The 12509-nt window shown below is 44.5% G+C and overlaps 1 non-coding gene across 1 annotated transcript; it reads left to right on the top strand.

Moving 5' to 3' along the window:
• The first annotated feature begins 2178 nt into the window (after positions 1-2178).
• TRNAT-CGU (transfer RNA threonine (anticodon CGU)) lies at positions 2179-2251 on the top strand. Its single transcript has one exon. It is a non-coding gene; the product is annotated as a tRNA-Thr (tRNA).
• Positions 2252-12509: the final 10258 nt, after the last annotated feature.

Below are 12509 nucleotides of genomic sequence, written 5' to 3'. Positions count from 1 at the left end.
GGTTGATGAAATTCTCCGTTCGTGCTCTGTCCGCCACACATTCACTACCACCTATCACCCCAGACGAACGGCCTCACGAAATATCTAAACCGTACCCTCACAGACATGCTGGCCATGTATGTGTCTGATGACCGCCGAGACTGGGACATTCCTCTACCTTTTATGACCTTCGCCTAAAATTCATCCGCCCATTCTACCGCTAGATAATCTCCATCTTATTTATTATTTGGTCGACACCCGTTACTGCCCTTCGACACCTCCCAACCCGCGGCAGACACCACCAGTACTTACGCCAGTGATGCCATCGCCCGCGCTCATGATGCCCGCCGGATAGTTCATGCCAGGCTCTCTGCATCCCAAGACTCCCAAAAGTTCCGCTACGACAGTCGCCACCGTGATGCCCACTACACTCGTGCCGTCAAGTGGGCTTGTGGGAAAAACCTTTGCCCCGTTACACAGGCCCCGTGACCGACGTCACTTACGAAGTTGAATCTGTGTATCCGAAGTCTTCGTCACAGCGCCAACCTCTGAAATAGGGCATGTGTCCCGTATGAAGCCCTATTATGTACGTTCTACTTCGCTAACGTAGACCGCACCGTGACTGTGCTTTCCTCGAGGGGGGGGCGAGGGTTTATGTTACTTAGCGGTATTTGCTGATTGTGCTGAGGATGAAGAAGTGCGACAGACTCCCAGAAAGACGAAGCTGAGGGTGGTGAAATCGGTGCTATCATCAACGTTAGTTGTGCGGAGAGCTTTCGGACTGTGATTATTCCGCGTAACAATATTCTCCAACATCTATAAAGCGCACAGTGTACTAGAATACTGTGATGAGAGCAATGGTCGGGTGGCTTTTGTCCAGATTGGCTTAGCAAAGGCGTTAGACTGCATCGCTCATGAACTATTGTTTGCCATTTTAGACAATGTGAATATCGGTTCTGTTATCCATGAGGGCGTGGCCTTTGAGTACCGGAACTGGAAGACGCGATTAATCGTTAAGAAAAGTTTAGAGGCCTCCATCAGCGTACAGCGCTCCGTACAAAAGGGCTGCCCTTCTGACCTCTTTTATTTTGTATCTATAGAGAGACAGCTTGTTCGAAAATACTGAAAAATAATAGCATTCAGGGATTCAAGGTACAAGCAGTCGAAGTAAAGCTGTTAGTGTATGTAGATATCACTGTTTTTAATGATGACAAAGGGGGCATATGCCAAGCAGTCAAGAGTGTGCGCGAATTCAGTCAGTCACCGGTAGTGAAGTTAACTGGTCGAAATGCCTTTGGCTTTGGCATGGAAGGTAGCCATTTACGCTTGAACGGCATATACCAGTGTGCTCTGGATGACGACACCAGATATGTACTTGGGAGTTTTGCTTATGGCTTACCGTGAGAGCGAACAGTATTCGAGAGGGCAGGCTGAAGAGATAAAGGACAAAGCTGACAAGTGGAAAGGGATCAACTTGTCTATTTTTGCCCGGGCCACAGTTTGCAACTTGTTCTTTGTCAGCAAACTCTGGTACATATATGCAGGTGTTGCACTGTTCACGGGTAAATATTCAGAAGCTGTACGGGACTTCCGCCGTGTTTGTCGTGGCGTCTGATTGGAAGCGCTGCAGCCATACCAACTTGTTTAGACGAGTAAGAGATGTACTTGCTGTTGGGATAGTTGGTTCATACTGACAAATGGAACGGTGCGAAGACACAAATACAGGAAAAGAAGAGGGATAGAAAGAGCGCATTCTCTGAGTTTATTGCAGAAGGCACCACCTTTTACACGCCAGTCTACATCAGATATAAAACATTGTAACACACACACACACACATATATATATATATATATATATATATATATATATATATATATATATATATATATATATATAAAGGAAAGAAGCCAACAGTCGGCGAGGCCAAGGAAAGCGTTGGGGATGGTACTTTATGTCTTTTTTTTTTAATGTTTACTTGGATAATCACAGAAATTAGTAATGTAATCTGGTTAGGGGAAAGATAATTAGACACAAAGTAGAAGAAAAAACAACGTGCCGATGGTGGGATCCGAACCCACGACCTCCGAATAACGCGTCCGGTGCTCTTCCAACTGAGCTACATCGGCCGCTGTCCCCCCTGCTACTTTCTTGGACTCCTGCTACTTTCTTGGACCAAGAAAGTAGCAGGGGGGACAGCGGCCGATGTAGCTCAGTTGGAAGAGCACCGGACGCGTTATTCGGAGGTCGTGGGTTCGAATCCCACCATCGGCACGTTGTTTTTTCTTCTACTTTGTGTCTAATTATCTTTCCCCTTAACAGATTACATTACTAATTTCTGTGATTATCCAAGTAAACATAAAAAAAAAAGACATAAAGTACCATCTCCAACGCTTTCCTTGGCCTCGCCGACTGTTGGCTTCTTTCCTTCATGTATTATAACGAGCACCCTCATTTCCCCTTGATTGATCTGCTTATATATATATATATATATATATATATATATATATATATATATATATATATATATATATATATTTATTGTAAGCCTGGGGTTTATTGATCAGATCAGCAGGACTGGGCAGATCAGCGGCGAGCACAGCAACAACGAACACCGTCAGGTCCAACACGCGCAGCGATCACGATGCCATTGCCTAGAATGTTCCTCGTGTACTTCTTCCTCTTCACAATATATGGGAGGCGATATTCGGAGGTCATGGGTTCGGATACCACCATCGGCACGTTGTTCTTTCTTCTACTTTGTGTTTAATTATCTTTCCCCTGAACAGATTACATTACTAATTTCTGTGATTATTCAAGTAAAAATAAAAAAAAAAGAGATCAAACATAATCCCCAATGCTTTCCTCGGCCTCGTCGACTGTTGGCTTCTTTCCTTCATGTATTATAACGAGCACCCTCATTTTCCCTTCATTTATCTGCTTGTAGCTTACGGGGGTCTCGGTTCCGGCAGTATTGAAGCCATAGGTAGCGTAAGAGGGTTCTAGCACAGCTTTCGCCCTCGCTCTTGATCACGTTCTACGTGACGCTGGCGGTAACACAGGACGTTCCACGTCCGCCGCTTTGGTTGAGGGTGGCGCTGGTGAACACCCTCAAGTTTCGTATACAGACAACATTAATACCCAAGAAAGTAGCAGGGGGGACAGCGGCCGATGTAGCTCAGTTGGAAGAGCACCGGACGCGATATTCGGAGGTCGTGGGATCGGATCCCACCGTCGGCACGTTGTTCTTTCTTCTACTTTGTGTTTAATTATCTTTCCCCTAAACAGATTACATCACTAATTTATGTGATTATCGAAGTAAAAATTTAAAAAATTAAGACAAAGTACAATCCCCAATGCTTTCCTTGGCCTCGCCGACTGTTCGCTTCTTTCCTTCTTGTATTATAACGAGCACTCTCATTTCCCCTTCATTTATCTGCTTGTATATATATATATATATATATATATATATATATATATATATATATATATATATATATATATATATATATATATATATATAAACCCGAATAGCGATACAATGGTTCATTGTAAGGAACTTCACATGGTCGTCAAACCAAGAACATGGTATTCAAAATTGATATAAACAGCGCGAACACGAAAACAAGGGACAAGAAACAAGAAAGCCACAGTACATGCGCTGACTCACAACTAAGCCTAAGCCGTTTACTCCAAGGCCCAGATAAACAAACATGAAGAAAACGAAACAGTCACGTGAAAAACCCCGGGGTCACCTGCTGCATAAAAATTACTTTAAAAAATCACTTAAAAAAGACACCTCTTTGCTTGAAAGAGCAAGAGACGGCTTGCTGACACACTTATTGTCCGTTGAAATAAAATACGCTTCCACTATCTCTCTCGTTATCTTCTGTTTCTGGCGATATAAAATCTTAACACTGTCAAACTTAGGAGTGCACTTCTTCTCCTTCTTCATAATTTCACATGACTGGCAATGGGATACTAGAAACGTTTTGTCCTTTCCAATTTCCAAGTTGTTACAGTGCTCCTGTAGTCTCTTATTTATACACCGTCCGGTTTGTCCTATATAACTGGCTCCACAAGAGAGTGGAAGCCTATACACAACACCTGTCTTGCATCCAACATAGGGGTTTCTATGTTTCACCCCACATTCTTGCTTCTTCTCTTCTCTTTCCCTTTGAACAGCCGGGCAGATCCTCTTCATCTTGAGCGGGGCGGTCAGTGCGACGTCCACATTATACCTCTTGCCTACATTTTTGAGGCCATGCGAAATCCTGTGCACATACGGTACCACGGCAACCTTCCTCTTCCTCTCACCCATGCTGGGCAGGGATTTCAGTCTGTGCGTTCTTTTAAGGTTCTTCAGCACCCGGCAACTGGCCTCAATAATAACTGACTCGCGAAAACCGGCCTTTGCAATTCTCTTCACTTGTCTTTCAAAACTCTTGCCCATGCCGTGGTAACAAGATTTCGTCAACGCACTTAATAAGCAAGTGTTTATCATCCCATTCTTCACTAATTTGGAATGTCCTGAATTGGAGCCTAGCAACGGCTTCATCGATCTCGGGTTGTATTCCCAACAAACATGATCATCACCGAATTGAATCAAAATATCTAAATACTGTAACTGATCGTCCACTGGGTTCTCAACAGTAAATTCCAGGCCGGATCCACACTCAGTAAAAACATCCATAATGTCCTTCATTCTTTGATTGAATCCCTCACGGTCTGTTAATACTAAAAAGTCGTCCACATACCTGAAGGTGGAATAATGCAAGCCCTCCAAGTTATCCTTCAGGTGTCTGTCCACGTACATTAAGATGTCACTCAAGACCGGAGCAACACTCGATCCAATGCATACTCCAGCCTTCTGCGTATATAGCTTGTTCTTCCATCCTATGAAGGTGGATTCCAGGTAGAACCTCAAAAGTTCAAGGAAACTTTCAACACTAACACCTGAGGCGTCAATGAAGTCACATTCATTATTGTCTTCTGTAATGCACATTTGTACTCGCTTAAGGAGGCAGTCATGGGGAAGGCTATAATATAAATCCTTGACATCCATGCTGAAGCCGACACAATTTCTTGGGTTGTGTTCTTTGAGGAACACGACAAGGGCTTCAGAGTTAGGTAGCCTTAGAGGGTCTGATAAAGTCAACGAGGAAAGCTGCTTCTGCAAATTTGGACACCAGGTGCTGCCACGTGCTCTTCTCAGATACGATGGCTCTGAACGGAACATCTGGTTTATGGGTTTTTGCCGAAAAGAATACTTCCAAATGTAGTTGCTTGCATTTCTTCACCTGTTCACGTATCCGTTCAAGCCCCAGATCATCTAGAAGAGCCATAGCCCTCTCTTTTATCTTGGTCGCTTCCATAGGAAACCTTTTGAAATTCTTCTCAACAGCAGCCTCGGCTTTTTCTTGAAACTGATTCTCAGAAAAAATAGTAAAATACCCTTCTTTATTTGATAGTATAACTCTAAGGTCTCTTGAGGCCATCCATTTAGCAATATAGTTAATAGGGCACCGTTTCCCCTTTAATCCTTCTTTTGTGTGCTCTAGCACTTCCATGCACTCATGGATGCACCGTGACCTTTCAGAATCTTCAACTCTATTTGCAATACAGCGTGACATGGTCACCTGTTCAGCCTCATCAACTCTAGGTTCAAAAGCATGTTTAGGACCCAGCCTCAGCATCTTATCAATACCTAGAGGTATATCTTCATCAGCGAAATTCAATACCTTGCCTTGGTGATCTTTGTTCATCTTCTTCCGTGGAAGCAGAGGTAGAACCACCTTCCAAAGGAATTCCGTCAATCTTTCACTCAGGGCACTCCACTCTGTGTACTTGCGAAACGCACGCTGCTTGCTATACATGCACTCACACTCGAGTCGTAGACAATCCTTGAAATGGCGGGCTTGCCTCCACATCTCAGACACCATTATACGGCAGAGTCTCCTGCAATGACCAGTAGACGGCCTCAGGAACCCAAAGGTCTTCAGGAATTCCGGAGGCACTGTGCCGAGCTTGTGGTGCCAAGAGGCCTTTCTTGCTTGGCAGACACAAACTGCGATGGCAGGCGCTAACACCTCAGGGTCATTAAACGAAAGGTTCTGTAGGACACACGAAGAGCCCGTTGCACAAGAAATATGGCTTACCAAGATACTTTGTTGGGCGAGTTGGTACTTATTCATTATTGATATAAACAGCGCGAACACGAAAACAAGGGACAAGAAACAAGAAAGCCACAGTACATGCGCTGACTCACAACTAAGCCTAAGCCGTTTACTCCAAAGCCCAGATAAACAAACATGAAGAAAACGAAACAGTCACGTGAAAAACCCCTGGGTTCACCTGCTGCATAAAAATTACTTTAAAAAATCACTTAAAAAAGACACCTCTTTGCTTGAAAGAGCAAGAGACGGCTTGCTGAGACACTTATTGTCCGTTGAAATAAAATACGCTTCCACTATCTCTCTCGTTATCTTCTGTTTGTGGCGATATAAAATCTTAACACTGTCAAACTTAGGAGTGTACTTCTTCTTCTACTTCTTCATTATTTCACATGACTGGCAATGGGATACTAGAAACGTTTTGTCCTTTCCAATTTCCAAGTTGTTACAGTGTTCCTGTAGTCTCTTATTTATACACCGTCCGGTTTGTCCTATATAACTGGCTCCACAAGAGAGTGGAAGCCTATACACAACACCTGTCTTGCATCCAACATAGGGGTTTCTATGTTTCACCCCATATTCTTGCTTCTTCTCTTCTCTTTCCCTTTGAACAGCCGGGCAGATCCTCTTCATCTTGAGCGGGGCGGTCAGTGCGACGTCCACATTATACCTCTTGCCTACATTTTTGAGGCCATGCGAAATTCTGTGCACATACGGTACCACGGCAACCTTCCTCTTCCTCTCACCCATGCTGGGCAGGGATTTCAGTCTGTGCGTACTTTTAAGGTTCTTCAGTACCCGGCAACTGGCCTCAATAATAACTGACTCGCGAAAACCGGCCTTTGCAATTCTCTTCACTTGTCTTTCAAAACTCTTGCCCATGCCGTGATAACAAGATTTCGTCAACGCACTTAATAAGCAAGTGTTTATCATCCCATTCTTCACTAATTTGGAATGTCCTGAATTGGAGCCTAGCAACGGCTTCATCGATCTCGGGTTGTATTCCCAACAAACATGATCATCACCGAATTGAATCAAAATATCTAATTACTGCAACTGATCGTCCACTGGTTTCTCAACAGTAAATTCCAGGCCGGATCCACACTCAGTAAAAACATCCATAATGTCCTTCATTCTTTGATTGAATCCCTCACGGTCTGTTAATACTAAAAAGTCGTCCACATACCTGAAGGTGGAATAATGCAAGCCCTCCAAGTTATCCTTCAGGTGTCTGTCCACGTACATTAAGAAGATGTCACTCAAGACCGGTGCAACACTCGGTCCAATGCATACTCCAGCCTTCTGCGTATATAGCTTGTTCTTCCATCCTATGAAGGTGGATTCCAGGTAGAACCTCAAAAGTTCAAGGAAACTTTTAACACTAACACCTGAGGCGTCAATGAAGTCACATTCATTATTGTCTTCTGTAATGCACATTTGTACTCGCTTAAGGAGGCAGTCATGGGGAAGGCTATAATATAAATCCTTGACATCCATGCTGAAGCCGACACAATTTCTTGGGTTGTGTTCTTTGAGGAACACGACAAGGGCTTCAGAGTTAGGTAGCCTTAGAGGGTCCGATAAAGTCAACGAGGAAAGGTGCTTCTGCAAATACTTGGAAACCAGGTGCTGCCACGTGCTCTTCTCAGATACGATGGCTCTGAACGGAACATCTGGTTTATGGATTTTTGCCGAAAAGAATACTTCCAAATGTAGTTGCTTGCATTTCTTCACCTGTTCACGTATCCGTTCAAGCCCCAGATCATCTAGAATAGCCATAGCCCTCTCTTTTATACACCAGGTGCTGCCACGTGCTCTTCTCAGATACGATGGCTCTGAACGGAACATCTGGTTTATGGGTTTTTGCCGAAAGAATACTTCCAAATGTAGTTGCTTGCATTTCTTCACCTGTTCACGTATCCGTTCAAGCCCCAGATCATCTAGAAGAGCCATAGCCCTTTAAAAGTTAAATTGGTTCACAGGAAGGGAAAGGCGCGGTAACTGTCACACTTGCTCTGTGGACACCCGAACCGCGCCGTAAGGGAAGGGAGGAAGGTGGGAGTGAAAGTGGAAAGAGAGAAGGGGGAGCCGTAGTGGAGGGCTACAGAGTAATTTCGACCACCTGGGGATCTTTAACGTGCGCTGACATCGCACAGCACACGGACGCCACTTCGTTTCGCCTCCATCGAAACGCAGCCGCCGAGGTCGGGCCACAGCCCTCTCTTTTATACACCAGGTGCGGCCACGTGCTCTTCTCAGATACGATGGCTCTGAACGGAACATCTGGTTTATGGGTTTTTGCCGAAAAGAATACTTCCAAATGTAGTTGCTTGCATTTCTTCACCTGTTCACGTATCCGTTCAAGCCCCAGATCACCTAGTGTGTCAGCAAGCCGTCTCTTGCTCTTTCAAGCAAAGAGGTGTCTTTTTTAAGTGATTTTTTAAAGTAATTTTTATGCAGCAGGTGAACCCAGGGGTTTTCCACGTGACTGTTTCGTTTTCTTCATGTTTGTTTATCTGGGCTTTGGAGTAAACGGCTTAGGCTTAGTTGTGAGTCAGCGCATGTACTGTGGCTTTCTTGTTTCTTGTCCCTTGTTTTCGTGTTCGCGCTGTTTATATCAATAATGAATAAGTACCAACTCGCCCAACAAAGTATCTTGGTAAGCCATATTTCTTGCGCAACGGGCTCTTCGTGTGTCCTACAGAACCTTTCGTTTAATGACCCTGAGGTGTTAGCGCCTGCCATCGCAGTTTGTGTCTGCCAAGCAAGAAAGGCCTCTTGGTACCTCAAGCTCGGCACAGTGCCTCCGGAATTCCTGAAGACCTTTGGGTTCCTGAGGCCGTCTACTGGTCATTGCAGGAGACTCTGCCGTATAATGGTGTCTGAGATGTGGAGGCAAGCCCGCCATTTCAAGGATTGTCTACGACTCGTGTGTGAGTGCATGTATAGCAAGCAGCGTGCGTTTCGCAAGTACACAGAGTGGAGTGCCCTGAGTGAAAGATTGACGGAATTCCTTTGGAAGGTGGTTCTACCTCTGCTTCCACGAAAGAAGAAGATGAACAAAGATCACCAAGGCAAGGTATTGAATTTCGCTGATGAAGATATACCTCTAGGTATTGATAAGATGCTGAGGCTGGGTCCTAAACATGCTTTTGAACCTAGAGTTGATGAGACTGAACAGGTGACCATGTCACGCTGTATTGCAAATAGAGTTGAAGATTCTGAAATGTCACGGTGCATCCATGAGTGCATGGAAGTGCTAGAGCACACAAAAGAAGGATTAAAGGGGAAACGGTGCCCTATTAACTATATTGCTAAATGGATGGCCTCAAGAGACCTCAGAGTTATACTATCAGATAAAGAAGGGTATTTTACTATTTTTTCTGAGAATCAGTTTCAAGAAAAAGCCGAGGCTGCTGTTGTGAAGAATTTCAAAAGGTTTCCTATGGAAGCGACCAATATAAAAGAGAGGGCTATGGCTCTTCTAGATGATCTGGGGCTTGAACGGATACGTGAACAGGTGAAGAAATGCAAGCAACTACATTTGGAAGTATTCTTTCCGGCAAAAACCCATAAACCAGATGTTCCGTTCAGAGCCATCGTATCTGAGAAGAGCACGTGGCAGCACCTGGTGTCCAAGTATTTGCAGAAGCACCTTTCCTCGTTGACTTTATCAGACCCTCTAAGGCTACCTAACTCTGAAGCCCTTGTCGTGTTCCTCAAAGAACACAACCCAAGAAATTGTGTCGGCTTCAGCATGGATGTCAAGGATTTATATTATAGCCTTCCCCATGACTGCCACCTTAAGCGAGTACAAATGTGCATTACAGAAGACAATAATGAATGTGACTTCATTGACGCCTCAGGTGTTAGTGTTGAAAGTTTCCTTGAACTTTTGAGGTTCTACCTGGAATCCACCTTCATAGGATGGAAGAACAAGCTATATACGCAGAAGGCTGGAGTATGCATTGGATCGAGTGTTGCACCGGTCTTGAGTGACATCTTAATGTACGTGGACAGACACCTGAAGGATAACTTGGAGGGCTTGCATTATTCCACCTTCAGGTATGTGGACGACTTTTTAGTATTAACAGACCGTGAGGGATTCAATCAAAGAATGAAGGACATTATGGATGTTTTTACTGAGTGTGGATCCGGCCTGGAATTTACTGTTGAGAACCCAGTGGACGATCAGTTACAGTATTTAGATACTGTGATTCAATTCGGTGATGATCATGTTTGTTGGGAATACAACCCGAGATCGATGAAGCCGTTGCTAGGCTCCAATTCAGGACATTCCAAATTAGTGAAGAATGGGATGATAAACACTTGCTTATTAAGTGCGTTGACGAAATCTTGTTACCACGGCATGGGCAAGAGTTTTGAAAGACAAGTGAAGAGAATTGCAAAGGCCGGTTTTCGCGAGTCAGTTATTATTGAGGCCAGTTGCCGGGTACTGAAGAACCTTAAAAGAACGCACAGACTGAAATCCCTGCCCAGCATGGGTGAGAGGAAGAGGAAGGTTGCCGTGGTACCGTATGTGCACAGGATTTCGCATGGCCTCAAAAATGTAGGCAAGAGGTATAATGCGGACGTCGCACTGACCGCCCCGCTCAAGATGAAGAGGATCTGCCCGGCTGTTCAAAGGAAAAGAGAAGAGAAGAAGCAAGAATGTGGGGTGAAACATAGAAACCCCTATGTTGGATGCAAGACAGGTGTTGTGTATAGGCTTCCACTCTCTTGTGGAGCCAGTTATATAGGACAAACCGGACGGTGTATAAATAAGAGACTACAGGAACACTGTAACAACTTGGAAATTGGAAAGGACAAAACGTTTCTAGTATCCCATTGCCAGTCATGTGAAATTATGAAGAAGGAGAAGAAGTGCACTCCTAAGTTTGACAGTGTTAAGATTTTATATCGCCACAAACAGAAGATAACGAGAGAGATAGTGGAAGCGTATTTTATTTCAACGGACAATAAGTGTGTCAGCAAGCCGTCTCTTGCTCTTTCAAGCAAAGAGGTGTCTTTTTTAAGTGATTTTTTAAAGTAATTTTTATGCAGCAGGTGAACCCAGGGGTTTTTCACGTGACTGTTTCGTTTTCTTCATGTTTGTTTATCTGGGCCTTGGAGTAAACGGCTTAGGCTTAGTTGTGAGTCAGCGCATGTACTGTGGCTTTCTTGTTTCTTGTCCCTTGTTTTCGTGTTCGCGCTGTTTATATCAATAATGAATAAGTACCAACTCGCCCAACAAAGTACCTTGGTATTCAAAAAACCAGATAAAATACCGTTCTCAGCATCTACACGTGAACGCCTAAAATATTCTGTTCCTGGTCGCTGAGCTTTACCGACGATGTGCTTATGCACGTGGGCCCAGCTTTCTGTATATGATAAGCCTTAGTTATGTCCCTTTCAACTTGTTCTCGGCCTTTTTCGATAAACATTGCCCCTTCCAGCATGGGTTGCAGTCATTGCACGATCTGCAGTGATCTGGGAGGCTCCTCCTTTCATTGTTTCTTATTGATCGTTTGTGCTCGCTAGCTCTCTCAATGAAACATCGTCCAGTCTGACTGATGTAGACGCGCCCGCATTTGAGCAGTATCTGATAGACGATGTCGGACTGGCACTCGGTAAACCGAAGCCCATGCTTGATAGGGCATTTGAGTGGTCTTCTGGTCATCATGAAGGAAACGTTTTCCACTTTATATTGCACTGAAAACACCACATTTACTCCATATCGTCCGCCTGTCCTCTTGATGCTTTGCGCTATTTTGTGCATGTACGAAAATACCGCCTCAGGACTCTTATCAATCCACTTGCATGACAGCTCGCCGCTGGAAGTGAGTTGGCTTTTTGTAGCAAACATTCACACACAGCTGTTGCCAAGAGGCACGGGTAGCCAACACTGTCCAGTCTCCGAAGCTGGCTGTCAAAGCTGCAGTCTGCAAACAGTGTTTACAGGACTTTCAGAGAGCGGTTGTAGGCACGTCATGGCGATACTCCGTTTTACTAGTTTGGAATGGGCCCTGCTGAATGGCATATGAGGCTTTTTTTGGATCTGGGTTCATACATCGAGCACATATGTTCTTCGCGTGGTTTTCAGGCGATTATTTGTCAGCAGTAAAGGTCCATTCTATTCACCTGCACTACATGAACTGGTTTATGTGGTGCTCCTTGTCCTGTGTTCGTATCCTTGCACTGTTCCTATTGTGAGTAAAAGATTACAGACAGGGATTTGGTCACCGGTTCTTGGGCCTGCTGGTCAGTCGTTTTTTCGTTCTTTAGAGACCCAACTGACCCTTTGTTGCGCACTGTATGCCAAATCTGGCTGAGACAGCTGCTGCCTGAGTACATTGTTT

This window comes from Amblyomma maculatum, chromosome 2 (assembly GCF_055883805.1).
Source record: "Amblyomma maculatum isolate TAMU_Amacu chromosome 2, ASM5588380v1, whole genome shotgun sequence".
Classification (NCBI taxonomy): domain Eukaryota; kingdom Metazoa; phylum Arthropoda; class Arachnida; order Ixodida; family Ixodidae; genus Amblyomma; species Amblyomma maculatum.
Note: the sequence above shows the minus strand (reverse complement) of the source record. Positions and strands in the feature narration are given on the sequence as shown.